The 18,805-nt window shown below is 30.8% G+C and overlaps 1 long non-coding RNA gene across 1 annotated transcript; it reads left to right on the top strand.

Moving 5' to 3' along the window:
* Window positions 1–9,668: 9,668 nt before the first annotated feature.
* On the top strand, window positions 9,669–11,089 carry LOC137822880 (uncharacterized). Its single transcript, XR_011083015.1, has 2 exons — window positions 9,669–10,366; window positions 10,611–11,089. It is a non-coding gene; the product is annotated as an uncharacterized lncRNA (long non-coding RNA).
* Window positions 11,090–18,805: the final 7,716 nt, after the last annotated feature.

Genomic DNA, 18,805 nt, shown 5'->3' on the forward strand with positions numbered 1-18,805 from the left:
ATGGGAGGACTAGGAACTCAGCTTAATTTCTCTACCAGTTGTCATCCCCAAATTGATGGGCAAACAAAGGTTGTAAACAAATCTTTATCCATTATGTTGAGGGTTATCCTAAAGGATAATAAAAAATCTTGGGATGAGTATATCTCCTATATTATGCTTGGCTATAATAGAGTAGTACCCAAGACTACTAGGATTTTGGCTTTTGAAGTTACATATGGTTTTAACCCCTTTCACCTTTGGACTTGATACCTCTCCCTAATATTAATGATTCCATCCACAAGGAATGAGTGTATCCAAAGGCTAATTTCGTAAAGAAACTACATGAGAAGGTTAAAACTCAAATACAACATCAAAAAAATAGATGCACAAAATAAAATAATAAGGGGAAGAAATCAATCATATTTGAGAAAGGGGATTGGGTGTAGCTTCACTTACGCAAAGACAGATTTTCTAACTTTAAGAAGTCCAAACTCAACCCTTAGGATGATGGTCCTTTCCAAGTCCTTAAAAAGAATAATGATAATGCATATATGTTAGATTTTTTTAATGCTTATGGAGTGAATCTCACTTTTAATGTTTGTTATCTTATACCTTTTTCGGATGGAACAGATGATGAGGGCAAACCGTAAAGATTTAAGGACAAATCCTTCTTCAAAAGGAGGGGATGATGGAAGATCTCAGACCAAAGGACCAACCATTAGGGTTATAGCTTGAAGTACCCAACAAAGGCATCCACTGATCTTAGTAAGCCAAAGCTACTCTCAACATGAGTCAACCTTAGCTTGTAATAAAATGTACAAAGTAGGAAAAAACAAACTTGTACTTGGCTAAGTAGTCTAGGACATTTGGACCTTATATTTGGACTAACTATATTAAAAATTTTGGTTTGTATTTGGGACTTATAGTAAACTAGGGTTAGAGTAGATTTGTTAGGGTTTCAAATAGACTCACTTAAGCCTAAAAGAAACCCTAGGTTGGTCACACATGGAGAAGTACACGTACTTTGCACATTTTACACATATTTGTGTGTGTAGAAAGCATGAATGGGTAAGTGTCATTTCGTTCACTATTTGTGCCACCTTTTTAGGAGCACATGAGGTAATTCAAATTTTAATTTCCCTCTCCTTTGCCTTTCCAAGGGTCGGTCACCACTCCTATAAATAAGAATCTTCCCTCTTTGTAAAATCAACTTGGAATAAGTATTGAATTGATGTCAAAATTGTGCCTCAAACTCATTTGAGTTCTCTATAATAGTCTTCTAAATTTGTCTCTCTTAGACATTCTCCTTGATAGTTGGCAAAACCTCTCTCATTGGAAACTCTCATCCACCATTTATGTACAGGAATAGTTGGCTTTATAAGGGAGGTTGAATGGAGCCTTAGACTCTTTTCGCAATAGAAAAATACAATTTTCTAATAAAGCATCTAGTTGATCGTCTAATAGATCGTCAACTAGAAACATTTTTGTAGAACATTGACTAAGAAGAATAGAGTAAACAACAACACATGAGCAACAATAAGAGTAACGAGATATCAACACACAAGAATTTATCTTAGTTCACCCATCTGGGCTACATCCAGTCGCCTTAAACAACTACTTAAGATCTTCTACTAACCAACACTCTTCATTACAATAAGTATTCTCACCTCTCTAGGTTATAAGTAGTATCACATCTCCAAGTTACACATTCTAAACATCCCCCTAATTTTAAGAAATCTCAAGAAAATAAGGAACATTCTCAAAGAGAGCATAAACAAATCTCATAAGGGTGGAGAGTTACAATGGTTTCGCACTCAACTCAAAAGACTAGACACTCTAACATCTTGATTAGACGTTCATTACAATTGTTGTAATTTTAGCAAGATCACTTGAACAACTTGAATTACTTGGCTTGCCTACCTTTAGTTCTTCACCTTCAATCCCTTTGTATAGCTTTTCAAATTTGTCCTTGAACACTTGAATTGGTTAAGTTTGAATTTTGAAATATCTTCATCTTTTTTTGTGATAGACTCTCAAAACAGAAAGTTTGGATTTTTTATCTTTCAATTTTACTTTGAATATGTTTAAAAAACTAACTAGAAAGTATTTGCAATACGGTTTAGTAAAAATAAAATAAAACATAAACAAACAAAAAATTCATTCCGGATAACATGTGATACTAAAACACAGTATTTGAGACTCTCAATTATTAAATTCATTTATGAATAAGAAAGATTTAAAGATATTCACAAGATCACAATTGATAAATCTATTTAAGAAGGATAATTTTGAAAGAGATAAACAAGATATCTTTATTTCCTAAAAACACGTTATTAATATATTTTTGTTCCACAAAACTTGCAGATAAAATCTTTATATTTTCATATATAATCTCTTTATGATTGAATGCTCTTTTAGAAGTTGTATGTATTTATAAGATTTCATTTTTCACAAATAATTGTTTTAAACAAACCTGTTACACGTTCAACACATTCATGAAATAGTCTAACATGTTTTAGACGCTTAGAGGGTCTATTGTATACTGCAACTTTCACTAACCACTATTTGATCATTCCAATCATAGACAAAACATATCATTCAAATCACAAATAAGACATTCAATCTGAATTTTTGAAGTTTGTTATGTAATCAATTATTCTTATTAAACCGTCTATCATGAATACATGTTGTAAATGCTTAGAGGATTTACTTAAAACTACAATTTTACAAAAAAAAAATTGTTAGAACAATTAAGATACAAGTAAATCATTCAATTAGTTTTTTTTATCCCCAAAACATAAAAACATAAACACCACATATGATTCTTTTGGTTGTCAGATCGGCTAGTGAATCATAGATCGTTCAGGTCTTAACATTCTTCTCCATATATCACTTTTACTTCAAGCTTCTACCACCATCCTTTATAACTAAACTAATTATAACAACTTCTCCTTAAAGCAACTCCATGATAAACTTGCAAAAGAGAGAACAAGCTTTGAGGTTGATTAAGTTTCACATGATAACATGAAGCAACAAGCTCACAAACACATAAGCAATAGAACATTCGAGATGGTTGATGTAGTGTATGTGAAGTTGCCTCCTTATAGGAAAATATTTTTGGCTTTTAGAAAATATGCTAAGTTTCTTCAAAGTATTTTGGTCCATTCGTTGTTGAAAAAAAAAATCGAGTAATGACTTATAAACTACATATGCTAATTCTAAAGTCCATAATCTATTTTCTATGGATAATATAAGTGTCATTGCATAAGGAACTAGAAGTAATTATTTATTGCATCATTGTGAAGCAAAGCAGTAAAGTTCTTACTAAGGACCTAGGTAAATGGAAGCATCAATTTCTCGAAGAAGGCATTTAGGGTTCTTCTATGATCTCAAGAGGAAGTATCTAGAATTTAATCCTTGGGGACAAAGATTTTTTATGGGAAGGTATTTTCAAATTCTCTTATTTTTGTTTTATTAGTTATGTTTTAGTTATATGAAATGGTTGTTAGTTGACTAGCCTTAATTAAGAAAGAGCAAGTTTGAACATGGCATTCAGAGTGAATTGTAAACAATTTTGAATTCTTTATATTTTAAAAAAATGGATTTCATTCTTTCATTGGAATCCTTAATATCTTCAATTCTTTCAGTATAGCTCTTTTCCTAGAATTATTTATATCAATTGCATAAATCAAGAAAATTGAAAATGAAATGGAGATTAAAGAAAAAGACAAATACAAAGAATCCTCCAAACAAAAAGAAATAGATAATCAGAGACCAAATAACAACAAACATACTTAAGAGAACAAAATTAATAATTTCAAACAACGACTTCATAAACACATTACAAATGGTTACTTGACACAAAGGCTATTAGGCTTGGAGTTACTCATGTTTTCTTAGGACACATCAATGTAGGGTTTTCAAAACTTCAGAATCAACCTACAAATAAAAATTGCAAGTAGATTTAGAAAGGAGAGAACAACAATTGTGATCAATATGATTTTTCAAACACATATAAGGACAAAGAAATAGGTCAAACTGATGTACTCATACAAAATTCTCTTTTATTTTCCAAAAAAACTTTCTCAATGATTGCCATTTATAATCTCTCAAAACCAAAGAAAAACAAAAGTTTAAGAAAAATCACACATGAATATGGCTAATCAAATGACCTTTCTCATTGGGTAAATTCACGAGGTTGTCAATGGTGTTTCACATTCATCTCACTTGAACACTATACTACACTCCAACTTGCTTGCTTTATCATTGGGGTTCATTGGTTTGTGTTGAAGATGGGAGCTTTGATGTATCAAATCCATATGAAGCTTGAAGTTGTGCTCCTTTCTAGGTTTGGGTTTAGATTAGGGTGTTTAGAATCTTTGTAAGATCAGTCCTTGAAGCCTACACAAAGCTTGATTAAATATGTTTTAAACAACTAAGTGTTTTTTCCAAGCAAAGGGAAGACAACCGATTGATTTATCAAAATAACCGGTTGTTTGTCACTTAGCTGGCTGGAAGTTTTGAAACTGCTTTTTGAATCAGTTGTGTAACTGTTTGACTCATTCAACCAGTTAAATCGTGGTTTCAACCGGTTAAATGTGTGTTTTCATAACAGCTTTTCGAAAACCCGTTTTAACTGATTTAGTGAATCAAAACTGCCTACAACGGTAGCTTTTCAAAGGTTATAAATATAGCTTCGTTTTCAAATCAATAACAACGAGAAATACAACAAGTATTGATTCAGATTTGAGAAAGAGATTTGGTTTTGAAAGTGTTTTTCAAAAGAAGCAAGATTGCTTTTAAGCTTTGCTTTGGTGACAAGTGCTGATCATAGGATCTCTGGTTCTATAAATCCAGGTGCTTTCTATCCTGTTTAGTATCTTGTAATTGTACATCTTTTACATATTGTTTGTGTTTGAAATCATGTAAAGACAAAGGGTGTTCTTTCTTAAGTGCAAAGGGGGTGAGTAGGCTTTGTGGGATTCAAAGTCACCTTTTTGTGGTGTCTACTTGTAATCTGTGATTGATTGCTAGTGGAACTCAGTGGTTTGACTGAGAACTGGATGTAGCTCAGGGACTGAGTGAACCAGTATAATCTCTGTGTGTAAATCTCTCTTTCCCTCAAACTCTCTAACTGTTTGATATTTCGCTGCTATAAACAACCGATTAAATCGTGACTTTAACTGGTTGAAATTCTGATAACTGTTTTGTTGGATTGTTTGATTGCCTTCCTTAAGTGCTTATCTGAGTTGTTTGTTAAGGATTCATTCTGAAGCAAGTATTTGCGAAAATATTTGATAAAACAATTCACCCCCCCTCCTCCCTCCCTCTTGTTTAAAGCCATCAATTCTTACAGTTTGGGTACACCATGATTTTTGTTCAAGGAACACTATAAAAGCTTAGTTTAGGGAAAACTGAAATTGGAATAGTTTGGGAAACTGAGATTGGAGTTTTTAGGATTACAGTGGTGACGACAAGAAAGGATAATGTTTTGGCTCAACAATGACTTCTTTCACATTAGGGTTACAGTGATGAGTGCTTTCGGTGGTTACAGGTTCAAAGTTCTAGTTCGGAATGTTTTCCAAAATTTACAAAACTCATTAACACATTTTGCAAATTTAATTTGTAATTATTATTTTATCCCATTACATATGTAGAATTCATGTAATAAATGTCTTTATTTACATACTAATGGAATTAACATGACGTACAAATTAAACTTTCTCCCCCGAACACACCAAGCTTATGCATATATTTCCTGGGAACACTTGTCCCCAGTTCAATATAGTGTTAGTTATTGAAAAACTAATACATGTGAAAAATTCATGTATGAATATGAGTACATACCTAATATTCGTATGTATATCAAAATTTATATATAAATCTAAATCTGTAGATAAATATTAATAGGTAACTAACAAATTTTTTATAGTGTGAGATAAAGTAAAAAGAAACACCATAGATTTATGGATGTTATGTCGAAAATCTTTCTATTATGGGTGTGAGTTAAAGTCACACATTGCTTAAAAATTAGCAAAGTAAACAATATACAAGTGATAAAGACTTGTATACATATTCTCTATAAAAGGTAGTGAATTGATAGAGTTGTCTTCTCAGCTAATGATCAACTCATGATGATTTCTTAGTGTTTTTCCTCTTCAAATTGTTCAATTATTAAGAAGTTTAAGTAGTTACTTAATAAAAGTGTGAAATTTAAATTATGTTTCATTTTTAATACACGAATAATTTTTCTAAAAAAGTATATGAATATTTTTATGAGTAGATTAGTAAAAAAAGTTATATTATGAATAGTTGAAAAATAGTTTAAAATCATTTTCATAAAAGAAATACTACACAAGTCAAATTCAAACTTAATATTTTTTTAACAGTCAAGCTCAAACTTTTAATTAAACTTAATTGAATAGATGAGCCAAACTTAAACAAATAATTTTTTATACAAGCCAAGTCCAAGCTTCGAAAGCTCAGCTTGACTAAATTCTAGTCATTTATGCATTTCATTAGCAAATCAAAGCATTTTGAAGTGGGTTACTACTTCATGTACCATCAAATACAAAATCAGATTTTTCAACATGTTTATAATAAGATACTATTCAACATGCAATTTCTTTGTTTAATATCCACGTTTGGATTAACCAATGCACTTGACCTATTTTGAGGGGAAGTATGGAAGTATTGAAGGAAAATAAAAAATTCTTATTTTATGATATCAAATAATATCAAGAATAAATATTGAAGAAGAGTAGAAAAAATTAACAAAAAAAGATTAAAAAGGAAAATAAGAAAATGTTATTAAATTTTAGTTATATTTAAGAAAAGAAAAGAAAAAGTATGATTTGAAAATGGAGGTAGTTGGTACCAATTTTGAAGAGGTGGAGGTGACCTTGTTCCTAAATAAGTTAGTTGGAATAATAAATAAGATTTGTACGTAAAAGAATGGGTGATTTTTTTGTGACTTGTTTGGTTTTGTTGATACAATAAGTCTTCTGCGTAATTAAGTTGCCAGCATGCATTGGAACTTATCAAACGCCATTCAAACACCGTGGACTACGGATGCTCAGACCCAACTTATATATCAAACACCTTTTGCATTATTTATTGTTTTTTCCTCCTTTTAACATATGGTACATTTTTGCAAATAAATACATAAATTATATTTTGTTTCATATTATGTTAATATTCTTTCTTTGAAAACATTAAGCTACGATATGATATAATTAATGAGTTCTTAATAATAATTATAATTTTTTTTACTTAATGACTATTTAAACTGAATGATTAGAAAGATGGTTTTTTAAATATAAAAAAATCGAGACTTTAAAATATTAAACTTTTAAAATTTGTATTGCAAATTATTTACGGCGGGATTTAAAAATATAAATATGCAAATAAATGAATTGATTATATTTTAAAATGTGTTGTCTCCTCAACCTTGGGTTCTACGTCATTTCACCTTTGACCTAGGCAAAGTCCTCTATGTTTCTAATGTTCCTACCAAAATTTTCCATATATTATGTATGCACTTTTAAGTTTAAGTAAAATTTAGAATAAAAATATGTAAGAGATAAAGACAATGTTAAGAAATGTTGAATATGTATATCAAAAACTAAAAGTATGATAAAAAAAATGTTTATATTTTCAATAATAATAGTTTTATTATAAAAATCAGATTTTTGTGATTGGGCATGCAAATAGAGTATTTGAACCAATAATTATAATTTATTTTATGGGAAAATATGTTTTTTTGTGTCTTTGGGATCTCTTTTTTAGTTTTTAAATAAAAATTTGGTCATTTTTTTCTGTTAACGTTTTTAGTCCTTATTATAAGTATCATTGTTAAATGATGATGTAGCATTAACATAAGTTACCACTTGGACTAAATATCACAAGTTGTTCTTTTCTAGCCCGACCTTGACCAATGCATTTTTTGACCAACCTTGACCTCACCATTTTTTCCCTCTCTCACCCGGCTTTGGCCTAACGAATTTTAGGTCATAACTACATTTAAATTATGTAAACATTGTCACTTTATGTTACCCAATGCAAGTGTCATTGCAAAATCTTTCTAAATATTATAATGTTTGTGTTATGTTATTTGCATAATAAGAAGTACACTACAGGTATATGAAAAACTAATGCAGAGATAAATTTTAGTTTGTAACACGCTTACTTTTTTTCTGTATTATAAATGTTAGCATTCTAGTTTCTTATTATTGGGGTTATTAGTAATGTTTTGGATGCTAAGTACATCCCAAATTAAACAATTTTCATTAATTGAAATACTCCAAAATTAGCATTTTACACCCTTTCAATTCTTAAAACCACATTTTATATGTTGTGATAATAACAATAAAGTTAATAATCTTAAAATCTTATGCGGTGTATTATTTGTTTTGAAATTCTAAACTTCAAGTTTCAAAGAAGACTATATTTGAAATGAAATGATGGATCTAATGATTTGAGATGGAAACAATAGTATTTATAACAATTTGGTTAATCATTTATAATTAAAGCATGTCAATTCGTTATAATCCTAAGAACTTTATACATGTAATTGCAACCAAAGTTATGTTCAGTCAATAAGTTTTATGGGGTCTGTAAGGTTAGAGTACATAAAAATGGTCTCATGTGTGATTTTGATTGGAATGGGTCAGAGAAAGACTCTATTTATTTATTTTATACGAATTAAAGTATCTCTCAAATAATTGACTTTAATTTTATTTTATTATTTACTGATTAAAAAACAATCTATTATATTCATTGTAGTGTAGTGAACAAAATATCGGTTATAAGTGTATGATGAATTATGGGTTGCATTGGATGGCCACTATAGTTGCAGTAAGTATAAAGGTTTTGGGAGCAGGTAATATAATTTCTTTACTTTGAAATGTAACATAATTATAGTTTGTATTACTCGTGTAAGCACTATCCAAGAAGACAATGGAAGAAGTAGGACATGATTTGACAGCATAGTTCTTAGAAGTTAGAAGTAGATGATAATTATTGATGGTAGCTTAGAATTAACAAAGTTGGATAGGTATATAAGAACAGACATTATTATACATGGGTAGAATTGATGTAGAAAAAAATGATTGAATAAAAGGTTGTGGAAGAGAAAGAAAGAAAGAAAGAGAGAGATGGTGAAAAATGAAGTGAAAAATGAAGGTGAAGGAAGAGAAGCTGAAAAAGAGAGAGAGTTAGATTGTATTGTGGAGTTGTGTGGTGGTGTGTGGCCGTGCGGGTATGCGATCGTACAGGAGAGTTTGAAAGTAGGGATTGGAAAAGGCTAAAAATAATAAGGTAATCATGAAAGAATCGCATTAAAGCTAACCAGTTTTGTCTTCTTCTCTGTGTTTCTTTGACTCAATGGGAGCCAACGGCCGGTAGCAGGTACTAGGTCGGTTGGTCACCGGCATCACCAGGTCACTCGCATAGGAAATCAAACATTTTTCCTGCTTTTTAACTCCACCACACTCTGCATTATGCATTTTTCTTACTTTTTTATTATCATTCTATAGTAATTACAGATACTAGGGACGCAGGGGCCTCTCCTCAATCTCAGTCTTAGTCAGATCTTTTGTGGGGTGCTGCTGCTCTTGTCTCCTCAACTCAATTGCTAATCGTATAATATAATAACAATAATGCATTGCCTAAATACATTCTCTTTTTTTTCTTTTTAACAATTTTATCTTTGACCATAACAGTTAATTTAACACCCCTTTTGCACAAGCTAATTTGGGAACAAAAAACATCTGAAAGCCTAACTAAAAAGCGCCATTAGTGTAGTGTGAGTCAGTCTTTTCTCTCTCCCTCTCTCTCTCTCACTTGGTGCTCCTATATATAACAAGCTATAACCAGGTTAGGGTTTTCAGAATGAGGGGGACAAACAGCAAACGTTGAGTTGAGATGGGTTAGTAGTGTTTGAGGGGAATGTTGGCTGGCTCGAGGCTTTTCACATAGGAGGTTCTCACTGGCAAGAACTATAAGGCTTCGGACCAGGCTTCATTCCCCTCAAAACTTTTCTTTTTGTGTTCTTCGGGACTCATATGTTCTTGGATTTGGTTTCAAACACAAGGTGGTAATGCTATACATCATCTGTGTATGTTTGTTTGGTTACAAGAGTTTAAGGTTGCCTTGCAAAGGTTAGGTTGAGAGGAATGTTGTCTGGCTCGAGGTCATTGAGGTGTATATGTGTATATATAATGATATATATATCAAGTGTTTCAGTTTTCAGGGTAAATTAATGGAAATTAATCTATACCCTAAATGATTCTCGGACCAGGCTTCATTCCCCCCAGCCAACATTTGCTACTCGCCACAGCTTCTTAATCTGCCCTTGTTTAACAAGATCCTTATCTTCAAGGGATTGGTAAGCCTTTCTGTTGCAATTCTTTCATTACAACATCTGCTAACTATACATGTATATTATATCTATATCTATATATATGCTGCTTTCTGGTTTTGCGTAGAAGGCTCTTTAATTTACTGTTAATTCTTACGAGATTAGAGACTTCCCAGATTTAAGGTTACATGGTTCTTGTATGAAGATGTATATGCTATGGTAAATTTAGGCTTTTACTTTCTAGCTTTGTTTCTATTACACAGTGAGTGAGTGAGTGAGTGAGTGAGTGACCTCACATGATGGTTTCTTCCAAGTTTCAAGCTTGAAGGGTGCTACACTCAAATGAGGTCATATGTAACTTTTTATTGTTATTTTAGTTTATTTAACTTTTTGACATGATTGAATCGTTTGATATTTTTCCTTTGGATGAGAAAAAAAAGTTACCCAGTTTTCAGCTGTGTATACGAAGCACATGTAGCTCAGTCGTGAAGGAATGAACATCTTTACTCCCATTGAATCTGGCTCTTCTCTCTCGATCTCTGGGAGAGAGAAAGATGATAGAGACATGCATACTTCAGCGTTACCAACGCCATGTCCAAGTCTCTCTAGTTTTCTGCAATATTAATTTAAGATTATAGCTTTTGACAGATGCGTGAACATGAAATTTTGAATGGATTATATTATTGTTGTTGTTGTTATTATTATTAATATTATTATTTGAATAAATTGGCTAATCAGTCCGGGCTCGAATGTTCATTTCTCTGGACAAGAAAGGTGAAAGCATGTACAGTGAAAACCTATCAGATGTGAAATTTTTTCTTCCTTGCTTTATCTGCAGTACTCTGTCTCTAGGTCTTTCTAGGGTTTCAAACTACAACACCCTCCCTCTTCTGAAGTCCTTTCAGCTTTTTTTTTGAATTAACCCCATTTCAGACTGGTGAGTGAAAATTATAGGGAAGGGAACCTCTCAATTTACTGGGCAAAAAAGGGCATCATTTTCATGAATCTGAATCAAAATTGTACTACAGGTAAATCAACAGTTACCCAGTAAAATTCATTGCAGTAAAAATCTACAGGGCAAGTTTCATAATCTCACTTCTATAATTACATCATTATTAAAATTCAATTTCAAATATATTTTCGTTTAATCATATTTCCGCCGGTAACTTTTTAGTTGGATAAGAACAATCAGTGCATTTTCTTGGTCCCGAATAAGAAAGAAACATCCATTTATTTTTTATTTTCTAAAACTCTATTATATATTATATCTGACTTATTAACACTATAAATTAAATTAATTACCTGTAATAAAGAATTTACATTTTACGAATAAATTAAAAAGGAACATGAGCAATACCATTTGGTGAAAAGAAACGATATGTATATATATTAGAAGTTTGCTGGAAATGTGGAATGACACGTACGTTGAAGGTGGAAGGGTTGAGAAATGATAATTAAAATGATTTGAAGTTGATGGTATTTGGCTAGGTTTTGAAACGTAGGTGTTGAATTTATTGAATTTGTTGTGTAGTGAAATGGCAGGCAGGAGTAGTACTGGTACTGGTAATAAAGGCATGCGTTGGTGAAGTTGTGTTGTGGGGGGCAAGATGATGAAATAGAATAGATATAGAGAAATAGAGAAAAAGAGAGAAAGAGAGAAGAGATGTGCTGGAACAGTTAACGAGAAAAAGAAGTGATGACAAGAGAAGCTAGGTATGGATTCTGTGTGCGTGATTCTTTGTAGAGAACAGATACAAGTTTCCATTATGATGAGGAGGCAGATATATGTATGTGTGTAAGGTGATGCAAAGTAAACATGGAAAAAGAGAAATTAGTGGTGCTGCTGCAATTGCTTCTCCATGGATCTTTCTTTCTCTTGTTCTATTGTTGTGTTGTATGCAGTGTATGGATATGGATATGTACGTGTGTGTGTTTTTGTGTAACGTATTTATGGGGCTTTTAAAGTTGTTGAAAGTTCAGAAACCATGTTTGGGAAAGGTCTATGGGATCAGTAAAATCAGCTTCTAAAGCTCCTCCTCGTTTCTGTGATAGTAATGCAGATTTTGAAATTGAAATGGGAAAGAAGATGGATACCTAAACAAGAGAGAGAGATAGAAGTAAATGACGACTATCTGACGTTTATTGGGAAATGAAACAGAGAGAAAGAAAGAGCACAGAGACAGAGGTACCCGGGGAACCTTTCATGCCCAACTTGCTCTCTTTAAAGAGGGGAAACAACTGCCAAACTTTATTGTTCACAGTTTCATCATCAATTTACTATCACCACTACCCACCTATAGCTACCATTTTTCATTTCATTTTTCATTTTTTCAATTCAAAAACGAATAACTTTTATTCAAATTAAATATTATTATCATTCTCCATCCATTCTTAATACTACTATACTATACTAGGGTTTTCCTCCCAGCTCACCACTTTAATTTCTACTCCATGCAAGTTACAGCTCTTACAATCTCACTTTTTCTTCAAAACATCCTCAAATATTCATATAATTTACTTCAACTCTTTAGACTTTACTCCTAATGTAAAAGGACTCTAATATATATAAAAACATCTTTGTTACTGTGTCTTAGGTAATTGGGGTGAATTACTTTTGTCCTACAATTTTCACGGATGTGAAACTTAACAGCCAAACTTTCTTATTCACTAGAGGATAGAAGGTAGAGAAAAACTATATAGTTCATTCTAACATTTTGTGTGGAATGCAATGTATAAGAATAAAGGATAAAAGAGATTGATTTTATCAAATCTCTTATGACACTCTATTTTGAAAACGAGAATGGAGTAGAAATGAACATGAATTTTATAAACATAAAATGAAAAAATAATCCCTAGAATGTGGAAAAATACATTGTTAATAATATTTTCCCTACATTAATAACCCTTTTTTCAATGATTTTTTTGTGTTGAACCAGTTATTTCATAAACATAATTAAGTGCAAGAGCATAACCAGTTATGCTTACTTACAAGGATCATTTTATGTTATCTAACATAATCATTTATGTAAGTATATCTTGTATCTTGTATTTATGGGTAAACAATTATGATTTTATTTAATTGATTAAGTAATATATGAAATTTTTATTTATTATATATATATATATAATTTTATTTCTTGTAAAAGTAGTAAATATTCTTTTAAAAAATTACATGAGTAGTATACAAGGGTTTTATTTTATGATAATTATAATAAAAAGTGATTTATTTTCTTTTTCAAGCAAACAAAATTATATATTTATTTGTTTACTTTCAACCAAATAGTCTTTACTTTTATTTTATTTCTTACCCATTATGTGTCACACTTGAATCTTTCTAAGCATTTAAGATCGAGGGGTTGATTAGAGCTTCAAGTCTTTTTGCCAACTAAAATATCTTATTTACATTTGGGTTTATATAATGTTCAAGATAAGTGTTGTGTACTTTCTAAGTCTTTGATTGACCGACACATCAATATGTGTAATATTAAGGATAATCTAATACTTATAATAGCAGCTTTTTTGTAAAACACATGCAAATTATTATAATTTATTAGAGGGTATGTTTCTTATCTGTCTCCACCACAAGATTTCGAGCTACAGTAATGAACGATGATTAGGAATATATCAGAAGCTTATATGCTTTGAAATGAATCCTATATGATAACTAATGATAATTTGAAGAAAGAGCTTGTATGGGAATAAAATGAAATCTGATTGAGAAACTATATATAACAGCAAAGTGTAAGCATTTGTGTATGCATTTTGGTGGTGCAGGGATACATATAATATAGAAAGAGTGTGAAACAGACAGAAAGGGAAGATGAGAGAGAGAAAAGGTTCATCGGAAAGGGACAATGAGATTACTTGAGTCGCAAGCACATAAGTAAGTGTGTCTTCTCAGCAGAGTTTTGAGGAAGTGATGGGCCCCGTTTGTATGCATTCTTTCTTATCAATCTCATCTGCATTTTTTGCTTATGTACCATCAGTTCCACTTCTTGTCTAACGTTCAATACCATGACTCATGCAATGCACCTTCAATTCCTCTCATTCTTTCACAACTACTACTTTCACACCACACCCACCATAATCTTCCTCAATAGTTAAATATGGTTATGTCATGAATCTTTAATGAAATTCAAATTTTATTAGAGTAATAATACCAACACCTGAGAATGTACATGGAAGTTTTATTCTTATATATATAATTATATTTGTACAAGGAAAGTAAAGAAAGACAGAAGAAGGAGAAAGAGAAGAGAGTGAAATGTAATAGAAAATGGTTGACGTGATGAAAAAATAAAACGAAAACATAATACTTAAAATTGACAGGAGATGATAAATTGGTAGGTAGATGATCCCGAAGACATGGAAGATCTTCCATCTTTCCTCTTTCAGTTTTGTTGACAACACACACCACCCGCAAGATTTCTTCCTGCTTTCAGATCAAAGCTTTCTTTAATACCAAATGTTACTATCCAATTATAAACACTTTCATCGATTAAAATACTGAATCCTTTCTAGAAAAATTAAGTCACTTCTCCCTATTTAAAAATCGAACCAACATAGTGTTTAAGTATAGTTTATTGTTGGTTTGGCATACAAATACTTAATCTTTTATGATTAAGTCACTAGATCAAACTTTGTATCAACGAAATTCAGGGTAAATACCACATAATTATTGCATTTCATACTAATTTTAGATTTAGTGATTCACTTGGAACAATACATCTTAAAAAATATACGAATTTAATACTTCTTGACGGACCCAAACATTGGGCTTTTTCACACAGGAAAAGGAAAGTTTGCTCTAAGGAAGCTACCAGTTACGGGCCGAGAGTTGGGGGTCTTAAATGGGGATTTCTCACTGCATCTCATTGTGTTTCTTTCTGAACTCCCATACTTTTAGAAATTTCCAAATTACTCTTTAATATTTTTTACTGAATTTTTTATTTAATTTCAAAATGTATAATTTAGAGACTTTCTATACAGAAGTTAAAACTTGTGATTTTTTTGTATTCCTTATATTCGAGAAGATGGTCCGAATACAAGTTTTATATTTTAGAATTTGTATTTCAGATTATACAGTTCTATAATATAAATTTTATATTTTAGATAATATATTTCAGAATAGAAATTTTGTATTTCTTATTATATATTTCAAAATGCAAATTTTGCACTGTAAATTGTAGATTTTGAAATGAATTTATAATATAAAATTTTATTTCAGAAATCCAAAATAAATAATTTTAGTGTACCGGGGTGAGGCTGACCCCTGGTCTCCCTGTCCGAGACCTAGTCAACCTGACCGAGACCTGAGAGACTTGGCCGAGATGATGAGGTCGACGACCTACCTGGCCGAAACCTTTGTGGACCTGGCCGAGACAACCGAGACCATGGAAATCTGGCCGATGGCCGACTCATACCTGAGGATCTGGCCGACGGCCATTCCTGATTACCATTAACGCTCAAACCAAGGTCAGCGAAGTTAATCCATCATTAAGAATTAGGTAATGCAACCCTAAGCGGTATCCATCTCAATAAACGGACCCAACAAGGTAGACTCATTAGAATAATATAAATAGCACGCATCCCAAGGAATAAGGTATGTCATTTATTACTGTTTACCTACCTGAAAGCTGACCACCCGCTTTACTGATTTGAGCGTCGGAGTGCCTTCGCAGGTACCCCACCATCCGGTGTTCACCCGAGACCGAGTGCCGAAGGAGAAGCAAGAGGACAGGAAGAATCCCAACTCATCACCCAGTCACCTGACCGACCGAGGGAAGGAGAAGAAAACTTCAATAGTTCTCTAGGTCCCATCTCCCTAGCAGAAACATTTAGTATTTAAAAATACATAAAAAAAAATCTCCAATCTTAAATTAATCATTGTTTTATATCATTTAATTGTGACGGTAAAGTATGATATTAATAAACTACCTAAACGGATTTCAGGACGTAATTGGACGCACCTCATATATTTCAACTTTATAATATATATATTTTTTTTATAAAAGTTTATATATAAAAAATAAAGTTTAAATTATATAATCTTATAAATGATCGAAGTGCTTCACCATTACCAAGGATGCCTACTTAAAACTTGAACAGAATATGTTAAAATTATAAATTTTTTAAAATAATTTCTTTAGAAGTTAAATTTTACATCTTTTTCAGTTTCTATTTGTAATTATCTTTTCTTTTAGCCTTTCACTTTAACATTGTTTTTGTTTTCGAAGGTATCCATCCATACACTTTATTTCTTATGTTTCTTTTTAAAATTCATCTACGTGGATTTTCGTATCTTTTAAAGACTATTTTTTATTAGATTCAATATTTTACTTAAAGCTCTCCTACTCGCTAAAACTAAAGTGAAGATGATGTTTTAATTGTATATTCCCAAATGCAATCAAATATTTTATCCTATGGAGTAAGAGCATGACTTTTATATATATATATATATATATATATATATATATATATATATTTATATCCTTTTACGTTAATAATGTTTACTTTCCAATAATTTTTTTTCTTTTTTCTTTCACTCAATTTCGCATCGTATCCAGAGTCATTATGGCGGAATGATCCTTAACCTCAGCTACTATTTCTTCAAGTTCCACCACCACCCAAAATTTTTCTGATTCGACCTTCTATCCTCACATTTTCACTAGTCCAATTCACTTCGAATTAGATGAAGAAAATTATTGCATATAGAAACAACAGGTATTTGTTGCTTTAAGTAGTCTCAATATCACCAAATTCTTGGACTCTACCTTTGTTCTTTCAGGATATTCCTCTCTATCGCTAATGAATCTAACTCCATGTTTTTTCTTACTTTTCGTTCTTTTGATCAATAAGATCAAGTAATCATTGCTTGGTTATTTTCTTCCATTTCTTTGTCTCTCCTCACTAACATGGTTGGTCTTTCTTCATCACACCAAATATGGTCAAATCTTCAAACTCATTATGCACTCTTGCTCGCGTCAAGAAATTAAATACGTTCTTACTTACTCTCAAATGAGATCAATCCATTTAAGTATTTCTTAAAGATTTTAAAATAATAATTGACTCTCTAGCCACTGCTGGATCTACATCACTATTAAAGATTATATTGAAACAATCTTAGAAGGTTTGTCTAAAGAATACGATGTCTTCATCACTTCGATAACTTCCCGAACAGACCGTATATGGTAGAAAAAGTTGAAACATTTCTTTTATCCCAAAAAGGATGTCTGTAAAAATTTTGCACCAAATGATATTTTTCAAACATAATTTGCTTTTTTATTTTTCGTTTCAAGTTCTTTCAAAATAATCAATGGAATGTTCGTGATTCTTCACTGCTTTTTTTTCATTCTTAAGTTAAAAATACTATTACTAAAATAAATAAATAAAAACTCAAATTATATTATAATCTTAACTCTTATAGAGTGATTCATGTAAAGTTAAGTTAAGGTATTTCAATTCTTGAAAACAAAGTTCCATCACAAACAACAACAAAAATAAATAATAGAATCTATTATTTGTATAATTTGATAGCTTTGTAAGAGTAAAGAAAATATAGAAAAATTAAGAGATCCACAATTTTTATAATTTGTCAAGTTCTGGATGAAATGGAAAACAAAAGATATTTTTACAAGGGAAAAAAATCAAACATTTTTATTTGTCATATTTAAAAGATTGTCATTTTTATATAAATATTTTTCTTTCTTTCACACAATAAAAAAATAACAATTATCTTATTTCCTTTTTTTCATTTCTTTCCTTCTAGTTTTTTTTCCTCAAACCAAATATAATATTTACGTCCAACAACCACTACTGACAGAGATTTAAGATACATAAACAATGTTTTTGTTTGAAGAATAATTTGTTAACTGATTTTTATTTAAATAAATTTCAGTAAGCTCTGATTGTTTCAAGATTGTACTGTCTAAGAGGAAGAATGTGAGTGAATATTTATGGTTTGGATTAAGGGATGTGCAGGGAAGGGAGATAATGGATATCCATGAACAGTGATTTTTCTCATCCTTATCATATGCATAGATTTGAGGAGAAAGCCACCTAAGATGGTGGTGTTTTCCCTTTTTGACATTTTTTTTCTTTGTCATTAATGTAATAATATATATAATAATATCTTTTATTTTTATTATTTTTCCATCATAATTATCATATTATGATATTTCATACTTTATTATATATATTTTTCTTCTTTATAAATAAATTTATTATACAATTCACTCTATATATAATATTTTTTTTTATTATAAAATGTTCTCTAAAATATCTACATGGTTATGTATCTACATACAATCTAAATCAAAATCAATGAATATAAAAAACTTTCAAAATGTATAAATAAATATAACAATAAATTTGTATACGCTTATATAATATTATTTTTATGATTTTTTTTTCATGTTTTAATAATATTAAATAACTCGTATTTTTTTAAAAGTAATTATTTAATAT

The sequence above is a fragment of the Phaseolus vulgaris genome, chromosome 9 (assembly GCF_000499845.2).
Source record: "Phaseolus vulgaris cultivar G19833 chromosome 9, P. vulgaris v2.0, whole genome shotgun sequence".
Lineage (NCBI taxonomy): Eukaryota > Viridiplantae > Streptophyta > Magnoliopsida > Fabales > Fabaceae > Phaseolus > Phaseolus vulgaris.